Here is a 12,475-nt window from a genome sequence, read left to right on the forward strand (position 1 = left end):
ATTGCAGATTCCATTCCACATTCCATTCCATTCCAGTCCACATTCCATTCCACATTGCATTCCATTTCATTCAACTTTCCATTAATCATTCCATTCCATAACATTCCACGATCCTTTCCATGCAATTTCACATTCCACTCCATTTTATTCCACATTCCATTCCACTTTCCTTTCCACGTTCCATTCCACGTTCCATTCCACGATCCATTACATTCCATTCAACATTGCATTAAACCTTCCATTCCATTGCATTCCACATTCCATTCCATTCCATTCCATGTTCCATTCCACATTCCATTCCACATTCTGTTCCACTTTCCAAACCATTCCATTCAACATTCCATTCCACATTCCATTCCATTCCATTCCACATTCCATTCCACATTCCATTCCATTCCATTACACATTCCTTTCCACATTGCATTCCATTCCGTTCCACGTTGCATTCCATTCCATTCCACATTCCATTCCATTCCATTCAACGTTCCATTCGATTCCATTTCTCATTCTATTCCATTCCATTCCACGTTCCATTCCACGTTCCTTTCCACGTTCCGTTCCACGTTCCATTCCTCCTTTTATTTCATTCCGTTCCACATTCCATTCCACATTCCCTTCCATTCCATTCCATATTCCATTCCGTTCCTTTCCAGTTCACATTCTGTTCCATTCCACCTTCCATTACACATTCCATTCCATTCCACATTCCATTCGACATTGCATTCCATTCCATTCGACATTCCATTCCATTCCAATCGACATTCGATTCCACATTCCATTGCATTGATTTCACTTTCCATTACCTATTCCATTCTATTCCTTTCCACATTGCATTCCACATTCCATTCCATTCGATTCCACATTCCACTCCATTCCAGATTCCACTGCATTCCATTCCTCATTCCATTCCACATTCCACTCCACATTGCACTTCATTCCATTCCACAATCCATTCCATGCCATTCCATTCCGCATTCCATTCCATGCCATTCCACATGGCACTCTATTCCAGTCCATTCCACATTCCACTCCACATTCCTTTCGATTCCATTCCACGTTCCATTCCATTCCATTCCGCATAACATTCCACATTCCATTCCACATTCCTTTCCACATTCCATTCCATTGCATTCCACATTCCATTCCATTCAATCCACATTGCACTACACATTGTAATCCATTCCATTGCACATTCCATTGCATTCCATTCTATTCCATTACAATCCTTTGCACATTCCATTCCATTCCATTCCACATACCATTCCACATTCCATTCCATTCCACATACCATTCCACATTCCATTCCTTTCCATTCCACATCCCACTCCATTGCATTCCACATTCTATTCCACATTGCATTCCTTTCCATTCCACTTTCCATTCCATTCCACTCTATTTCATTGCATTCCTTTCCACATACCATTCCATTTGATATTCCATTCAATTCCATTCCACATTCTATTCCATTCCATTCCACATTCCACTCTACATTCCCATCCATTCTATTCCACATTCCATTCTCTTAAATTCCATTCAATTGCACAATCCATTCTATTCTATTTCATTCCATTTTCCATTCCATTCCATTCCACATTCCATTGTTTCCACTCCACATTCCATTCCATTCTTTTCTATTCTATTCCATTCCACTTTCCATTCCTTTACATTCTATTCCGCAATCCATTCCATTCCATTTCACATTCGGTTTCTTTGAATTTCATTCCACTTTCCATTCCACATTTATTTCCATTCCATTCCACATTCCATTCCTTTCCGTTTCCAAATTCCATTGAATTTCATTCGACATTCCATTCCATTCCGTTTTCCGTTCGATCCGATTCCATTCCATTCCAGTCCACATTCCATTGTATTACTTTCCACATTCCATTCAATTCCATACCACGTTTCATTCCACGTTCCATTCCACATTCCATTCTGCATTCCATTCCACATTCCATTCCATTCCGTTCCACTTTCCTCTCCATTCCATTCCATTCCATTTCACATTCCATTCCATTCCATTCCACATTCCATTCCACGTTCCATTCCATTCCACATTCCATTCCTTTCCATTCAATTCCATTACATTCCATTCCACATTCCATTCCATACCATTCCATTCCACATTCCATTCCATTCCATGCCACATTCCATTCCATTCCATTCCATTCCACATTCCATTCCACATTGCATTCCATTCCATTCCACATTCCATTCCATTCCATTCTATTCCGTTATATTCCTTTCTACATTCCATTAAATTCAATTCCAATCCACATTCCATTCCATTCCATTCCATTCCGTTCCATTCCATTCCACGTTCCATTCCATTCCGTTCCATTCCATTCCACATTCCTTTCCGTTCCAGATTCTATTTTACATTCCATTCTATTCCATTCCACATTAAATTCCATAACATTCCACATTAATTTCAATTTCCATTTAACTTTCCATTCAATTCCATTCCACATTACTTTGCCTTACATTCAACATTCCATTCCATTCCATTCCGCTTTGCATTCCATTCCATTCCACATTCCATTCCATTCCATTGCATAGCATTCTATATTCCATTCCTTTCGATTCCACATGCCATTCCCATCCATTCCATATTGTATTCCACATTCGTATCCATTCAACTCCCCTTTCCATTCCACATTCCATTGCACATTCCTTTCCAATCCACTTTGTATTCCACATTCCATTCCCCATTCCATTCAATTCCATTGCATTCCGTTGAATTTCATATTCGAATCCGTTACTTTCCATTCCACATTCCATTCCATTCCATTCCACATTCCATTCCGTTGCATTCCACATTCTATTCCCTTCCATTCCTATCAATTCCATTGCATTTCACATCTATTCCACTACATTGCATTTGACATTCCATAACATTCCGTTGCACTTTCCATTCCATTCCATTCCATTTTCCATTCCACATTCCAATCCATTCCATTCCACGTTTCATTCCACATTCCATTCCTTTCCATTACACATTCCGTTCCACATTCCATTCTATTTCCATTTCAATTGCGATTCAATTCCATACCACATTCCATTCCATTCCATTCCACGTTCCTTTCCATTCCATTCCACATTTCATTATATTTCAATTTCACATTCCATTCCATTTTCCATTCCACATTCTATTCCATTCCATTCAATTCCATTCTATTACACCTTTCATTCCACATTCCATTCCATTCCATTCTACGATGCATTGCACAATCCACTCCACATTCTATTCCATTCCATTCCACATTCCATTCCACCTTCCATTCAACATTCCATTCCTTTCCATTCCATTCCGTTACATTTTCCATTCCACATTCCATTCCACATTAGATTGCGTTCCATTCCATTCCATTCCACATTCCATGTCAGTCCATTCCATTCGACATTCCATTCCATTCCATTCCACTTTCCATTCCATTCCATTACACAATCAATTTCATATTACATTCCATTCCATTCCACGTTCCATTCCACTTTCCATTCCATTCCATTCCACATTCCATTCTATTTCCATTTCATATTCCATTCTATTACCATTTCACATTCCAATATATTCCACATTCCATTCCATTACATTCCACATTCCATTCCACATTCAATTGAATTGCATTCCACTTTCCATTCCATTCCAGTTTGCATTGCATTCCGTTACATTCCATTCCACATTCCATTCCACGTTCCATTCCAAGTTCCTTTCCAGTACATTCCACGTTCCTTTCCTCATTCTATTCCACGTTCCTCTCCATTCCATTCCACATTCCATTCCTCATACCATTCCACGTTCCATTCCATTCCATTCCACGTTCCATTCCATGTTCCAATCTACGTTCCATTCCATGTTCCATTCCACGTTCCATTGCATTCCATTCTAGTTGCAATTCCTCATTCCATTCCACGTTCCATTCCATTCCATTCCACATTCGATTCCACATTCCATTTCACATTCCATTCCATTCCATTCTACATTCCATTCCATTCCATTTCACATTCCATTCCATTGCATTCCACATTCCATTACACGTTCCATTCCACTACATTCCACGTTCCATTAATTATTCCATTACACGTTTCATTCCTTTCCCTTTCTCATTTCATTCCATATTCCATTCCAGGTTCCATTCCATTCCATTCCACATTCCATTCCATTGCATTACTCATTCCATTCCATTCCACCCCACATTCCATTCCATTCCATTCCACATTCCATTCCATTCTACATTTCATTCCATTCCATTCCGTATTCCATTCCATTCCATTCCACTTTGCATTCCATTCCATTGCATTCTACCTTCCATTCCATTCCATTACATTCCATTCCAAATTCCATTTCAACCCATTCCACATTCCATTAGATTCTATTCCACTTTCCATTCCATTTCATTCCACATTCCATTAGATTCAATTCCACATTCCATTCGATTCTATTCCACTTTCCATTCCATTTCATTCCACATTCCATTAGATTCCATTCCACATTCCATTCCATTCCATTCCACATTCCATTCCATTTCATTCCACATTCCATTCCATTCCATTCCATTCCATTCCACGTTCTATTCCACATTCCATTGCACTTTCCATTCCATTCAATTCTACGTTCCATTCCAGATTCCATTCCAGTACATTATATTCGACATTCCATTCCATTCCATTCCATTCCACATTCCATTCCACGATCCGTTCCACTTTCCATGCAGTTCCGTTCCACGTTCCATTCCATTCCATTCCGTGTTCCATTCTATTGCATTCCACGTTCCATTCCATTCCATTCCACGATCCACTCCACGTTCCATTCCACGGTACATTCCACGTTCTCTTACATGTTCCATTCCATTCCATTAAACGTTCCATTCCTCATTCCATTCCATATTCCATTCCATTCCATTCCACTTTCCATTCCACGTTCCATTCCACTCCATTCCACGTTCCATTACATTCCACTTTCCATTCCATTAGATTCCACGTTCCATTCCATTCCATTCCACGATGGATTCCACTTTCCATTTCACGTTGCATTACACTATCCATTCCACGTTCCATTCCATTCCATTCCATGTTCCATTCCTTATTCCATTGCACATTCCATGCCATTGGTTTCCACATTCCATTCCACATTCCATTCCGAATTCCGTTCCATTCAATTCCACATTCAATTCCATTACACATTCCATTCCATTCCATTCCACATTCCTTTCCATTCGATTCCATTCCATTCTATTCCACATTGCATTCCACATTGCGTTCCTTTCCATTCCACTTTCCTTTCCACAATCCACTCCACATTTCATTCCATTCCATGCCATTCCTTTCCACGTTCAATTCCACATTACCTTCCTTATTCCATTCCATCCCATTCCACTTTCCATTCAACATTCCATTCCGTTCCATTCCACATTCCATTCCTTTCCTTTCCATTCTATTGCATTCCACATTCCATTCAAGTCCATTGCATTCGACATTCCATTCCGTTCCATTCCACAGTGCATTCCACATTCCATTCCATTCCATTCAACGTTCCATTTCACATTCCATTCCATTTCACATTCAATTCCATTCCATTCCACATTTCTTTCTATTTCCATTTCACATTCCATTCTATTTCTATTTTACTTTTCATTCCATTCCACATTTCATTCCCCATTCCATTCCATTCTGTTCCACGTTCAATTCCCCATTCCATTCCATCATCCATTCCACATTCCATTCCATTCCATTCCAAATTCCATTCCATTCCATTCCAAATTCCATTCCATTTCATTCCAAATTCCATTTCATTCCACATTCCATTCCATTCCATTCCATTGCATTGCGTTCCACATTCAAGTTCAGTCCATTCCATTCGAGAATCCATTCTGTTCCATTCCACATTCCATTCCATTCCACATTCAATTGCATTCGATTCCATTTTCTTTCTATTCCATTCCTTTCCATTCCACATTCCATTTCTTTCGATTCCACATTTCATTCAATTCCATTCCGCAATCCATTCCATTCCATTCCACTTTGCATTCCTTTCCATTCCATTCCGCTTTCCATTCCACATTCCATTCCGCATTCCTTTCCATTCCATTCCATTTCACTGCACGTTCCATTCCACATTCCATTCCTCATTCCATTCTGTTCCAATCCATTCCATTCCAAGTTCCATTCCACATTCCATTCCGAATTCCGTTCCATTCAATTCCACATTCAATTCCATTACACATTCCATTCCATTCCATTCCACATTCCTTTCCATTCGATTCCATTCCATTCTATTCCACATTGCATTCCACATTGCGTTCCTTTCCATTCCACTTTCCTTTCCACAATCCACTCCACATTTCATTCCATTCCATGCCATTCCTTTCCACGTTCAATTCCACATTACCTTCCTTATTCCATTCCATCCCATTCCACTTTCCATTCAACATTCCATTCCGTTCCATTCCACATTCCATTCCTTTCCTTTCCATTCTATTGCATTCCACATTCCATTCAAGTCCATTGCATTCGACATTCCATTCCGTTCCATTCCACAGTGCATTCCACATTCCATTCCATTCCATTCAACGTTCCATTTCACATTCCATTCCATTTCACATTCAATTCCATTCCATTCCACATTTCTTTCTATTTCCATTTCACATTCCATTCTATTTCTATTTTACTTTTCATTCCATTCCACATTTCATTCCCCATTCCATTCCATTCTGTTCCACGTTCAATTCCCCATTCCATTCCATCATCCATTCCACATTCCATTCCATTCCATTCCAAATTCCATTCCATTCCATTCCAAATTCCATTCCATTTCATTCCAAATTCCATTTCATTCCACATTCCATTCCATTCCATTCCATTGCATTGCGTTCCACATTCAAGTTCAGTCCATTCCATTCGAGAATCCATTCTGTTCCATTCCACATTCCATTCCATTCCACATTCAATTGCATTCGATTCCATTTTCTTTCTATTCCATTCCTTTCCATTCCACATTCCATTTCTTTCGATTCCACATTTCATTCAATTCCATTCCGCAATCCATTCCATTCCATTCCACTTTGCATTCCTTTCCATTCCATTCCGCTTTCCATTCCACATTCCATTCCGCATTCCTTTCCATTCCATTCCATTTCACTGCACGTTCCATTCCACATTCCATTCCTCATTCCATTCTGTTCCAATCCATTCCATTCCAAGTTCCATTCCACATTCCATTCTACATTCCTTTCCATTCCATTCCACATACCATTCTACATTTCATTGCATTCCATTCCACATTCCATTCCATTCCATTCAACATTCTATTCCATTCCATTCCATTGCACTCCACATTCCATTCCATTCCATTCCATTCCATTCCACATTCCTTTCCTTTTCATTGCAGTTTCCATTCCATTCCATTCCACATTCCATTCCACATTCCATTCTATTCCATTCCATTCCATTCCACTTTCCATTCCACATTCCGTTCCACATTCTCTTCCATTCCATTCCAGATTCCACTCCAGATCCCATTCCATTCCATTCCACATTCCAGTCCACATTCCAATATATTCCATTCCATTACATTGCATTCCACATTCCATTCCACACCATTCCATTCGACATTCCATTCCATTCCATTCGACATTCCATTCCATTCCATTCCACATTCCATTCCACATTCCACTCCAATTCATTCCACGTTCCATTCCACATTCCATTCCATTCCATTCCACATTCCATTCCTTATGCCACTCAATTTCCGTTTCACATTCCATTCTGTTTCCGTTTTACATGCCTTTCCATTCCTATCCACTTTCCATTCCATTCCATTGCATTCAACATTCCGTTCCATTCCATTCCATTCCATATTCCATTCCATTCCATTACACATTCCATTCCACTTTCCATTCTATTCCATTCCTCATTGCATTCAATTCCGTTCCACATTCCATTCCATTCCACCTTCCCTTCCACAATGCATTACATTCCATTCCCCATCCATTCCATTCCAAATTCAATTCCATTCCGTTCCGTTCCTTTCCACATTCCGTTTCAATCCATTCCATTCCATTACACATTCCATTGCATTCCATTGCATTCCATTCCACATTGCATTCCATTCCATTCCACATTCCACTAAATTCAATTCCACATTCCATTCCATTCGCTTTCCATTCCATTCCATTCCATTCCACATCCCATTCCATTCCACTTTCCATTCCATTCCTTTCGTTTCCATTCCACATTCCATTCAATACGATTCCTTTACACGTTCCATTCCATTCCATTTCCCATTCCATTACTTTCCATTCCTTTCCACAGTCAATTCCATTCCATTCCACATTCCTTTCCATTCCATTTCATGTTCCATTCCTTTCCATTCCATTCCACAGTCCATTCCATTCCATTCCACTTTCCTTTATATTCCACTTTCCAATCCATTCCTTTCGTTTCCATTCCACATTCCATTGCATACCATTCCTTTCCACATTCCATTGCATTCATTCCACATTCCATTCAATTCCATTGCATCCCACGTTCTATTCCAAATTCCATTCCACATTCCATTCCATTCCATTCCATTCCATTCCATTCCATTCCGTTACACGTTTCATTCCACATTCCATTCCAAATTCCTTTCCATTCCATGAAACATGCCATTCCACGTTCCATTCCACATTCCATTCCACTTTCCATTCCATTCCACATACCATTCCATTCCATTTCATTGCATTTCATATTGCATTTCATTCCCTTCCATTACACATTCCACTCCAATCCATACCTCATTCATTTCCATTCCACATTCTATTTCACATTCCATTCCATTACATTCCACGTTCCATTCCAAATACAATTCAATTCTGTACCATATTAAATTCCATAGCTTTCCATATTAAATTCTATTTCCATTTCACTTTCCATTCAATTCCATTCCATATTCCACTGCATTCCATTCCACATTCCATTCAATTCCGTTTCACATTGCATTCCATTCCATTCCACATTCCATTCCGTTCCATTGCATTGCATTCCTTATTCCATTCCATCTGATTCCAATTGACATACCCATCCATTCCACATTACATTCCAGATTCGATTCCATTCCATTCCACTTTCCATTCCACATTCCATTGCTCATTCCGTTCCATTCAACGTTGCATTCCACATGCCATTCCCCTTTCCATTCCATTCCATTCCAAATTCCAATCCACATTCCATTCCATGCCATTCCATTCTATTGCATTTCACATTCCATTCCATTCCGTTGCGTTCCATGTTCCATTCCACGTCTCATTTCTCACTCCAATTCTTTCTCTTCCACATTCCATTTTACATTCCATTCCACATTCCATTCCATTGCATTCCACTTTCCATTACACGTTCCATTCCACTACATTCCACGTTCCACTAATTATTCCATTACACGTTTCATTCCATTCCATTTCTCATTTCATTCCACATTCCATTCCACGTTCCATTCCATTCCATTCCACATTCCATTCCATTGCATTCCTCATTCCATTCCATTCCACCCGACATTCCATTCCATTCCATTCCACATTCCATTCCATTCTACATTTCATTCCATTCCATTCCATATTCCATTCCATTACATTCCACATTAAATTCCATTCCATTTCATTCTACCTTCCATTCCATTCCATTCCATTCCATTCCTTATTCCATTTCAATCCATTCCACATTCCATTAGATTCTATTCCACTTTCCATTCCATTCCATTCCACATTCCATTAGATTCCATTCCATGTTCCATTCCATTCCATTCAACATTCCATTCCACTCCATTCCACATTCCATTCCGTTCCATTCCATTCCATTCGACGTTCTATTCCACATTCCATTGCACTTTCCATTCCATTCCATTCCACGTTCCATTCCACATTCCATTCCATTCCATTCCACATTCCATTCCATTCCAATCCACATTCCATTTCATTCCATTCCATTCCACTGCATTCCACATTCCATTCCAGTCCATTATATTCGACTTTCCATTCCATTCCATTCCATTCCACGTTCCAGTCCACATTCCATTCCATTCCATTCCACATTGCATTCCATTCCAGTCCACATTCCATTTCATTCCATTCTAGTCCATTGCATTCCACATTCCATTCCAGTCCATTCTATTCGACATTGCATTCCATTCCGTTCCACATTCCATTACACATTCCATACCACATTCTATTCCACTCCATTCAACCTTCCATTTCACATTCTATTCCATTTCGTTCCACATTCCATTCCATTTCATTCCACCTTCCATTCTATTTCAATTTCACGTTCCATTCTATTTCCATTTCACATTCCATTCCATTCCACATTCCATTCCACTTTCCGTTCCACATTCCTTTTCATTCCATTCCACTTTCCATTCCACCCCGGTCCACATTCCACTCCACTCCGTTCCATTCCATGACATCCCACATTCCATTTCAGTCCATTCCATTCGACATTCCATTCCATTCCATTCCACTTTGTATTTCATTCCACATTCCTTTGCATTCGATCCCACATTCCATTCCATTCCATTCCTTTCCATTCAAAATTCCATTTCATTCGATTCCACATTCCATTCCTTTCCATTCTACAATCCATTTCATTTCATTGCACTTTCCTTTCCATTACATTCCATTCCACGTTCCATTACAAATTCCATTCCACATTCCATTCCATTTCATTCCACGTTCCATTCTATTCCACATTCCAATCCGTGCCATTCCGCATCACATTCCATTCCATGCGACTTTCCGTTTCATTCCATTTCACTTTCCATTCCAGTCCATTCCATTCCACCTTCCTTTCCATTCCATTCCACGTACAGTTCCATTCCATTTAATGTTCCATTTTGTTCCATTCCACCTTGCATTCCATTGTGTTCCACTTTCCATTCCAATACATTCCACGTTCCATTCCATTCCATTCCATTGCACATTCCATTCCATTCCATTCCACATTCCATTCCATTCCACATTCCTTTCCAATCCATTCCTCATTCCATTCAATTCCAATTCACTTTCTATTCCTCATTCCATTCCATTCCATTCCATTCCATTCCACATTCCATTCCATTCCATTCCACTTTCCATTCCAAATTTTATTCCACATTCCATGCTATTTGATTCCATTCCACATTCCATTCCATTCCATTCCGCATTCCATTCCATTCCATTCCACATTCCATTCCATTCCATTCCATGCAATTCCACGTTCCATACCACATTTCATTCCTTTCAATTCTACATTCCATTCCATTCAGTTCCGTATTCCGTTCCATTCCATTGCACATTCCATTCCAGTTTTCATTCCATTCCATTACACCTAACATTGCAGTCCATTTCATTCCAAATTCTATTCCACATAGCATTCAATTCCATTCCACATTCAATTCCACATTCCATTCCATTCCACATTGCATTACACGTTTCATTCCACTCGACATCAGTTGCCACGTTCCATTCTATTTCATTCCACATTCCTTTCCAAATTCCATTCCACATTCCATTCCATTCGATACCATTCCACATTCCATTCCATTGCATTCCACATTCCATTCCATTCCATTCCGTATTCCATTGCATTCCATTACATATTCCATTCCACATTCCAGTGTATTCCATTCCACTTTCTCTTCCACATTCCATTACATATTCGTTTTCATATTCCATTCCATTCGATTCCATTCCACATTCCATTCAATTCCATTCCGTATTACAATCCATTCCATTCCACATTGCATTCCATTCCATTACACATTGCATTGCACATTCCATTCTATTACATTGCACATTCCATTCCACATTCCTGTCTATTCCATTCCACATTCCATTCTATTCCACATTCTATTCCATGCCACTCAGCATTCCATTCCATTCCATGCCACATTCCATTCCGTTCCACTCCACATTCCATTCCATTCCACATTACAATCATGCCATTCCTTATTACAATCCATTCCATGCCACTTTCCGTACCATTCCATTCCACATTCCATTCCTTTGCATTCCATTTTACCTTCCTTTCCATTCCATTCCACGTTCAGTTCCATTCCATTTAACGTTCCATTCTGTTCCATTCTACCTTCCATTCCATTGTATTCCACTTTCCATTCCATTACATTCCACAATCCATTCCATTCCATTCCATTGCCCATTCCATTCCATTCCATTCCAAATTCCATTCCATTCCACATTGCATTCCAATCCATTTCTCATTCCATTCCATTCCAATTCACTTTCCATTCCTCATTCCATTCCATTCTATTCCATGCCCTTCCAAATTGCATTCCACATTCCATTCAATTCCAATCCACATTCCATTCCATTCCATTCCATTCCAGACCACATTCCATTCCATTCCTTTCCATTCCACATTCCATTCCATTCCAAAGCACATAAAAATCTATTCCAATCCACATTTCTTTCCATTCCATTCCACGTTGCATTCCATTTCTTCCCAAGTT

Source organism: Pongo abelii, chromosome 11, assembly GCF_028885655.2.
Source record: "Pongo abelii isolate AG06213 chromosome 11, NHGRI_mPonAbe1-v2.0_pri, whole genome shotgun sequence".
In the NCBI taxonomy this organism is placed as follows: Eukaryota; Metazoa; Chordata; class Mammalia; order Primates; family Hominidae; genus Pongo; species Pongo abelii.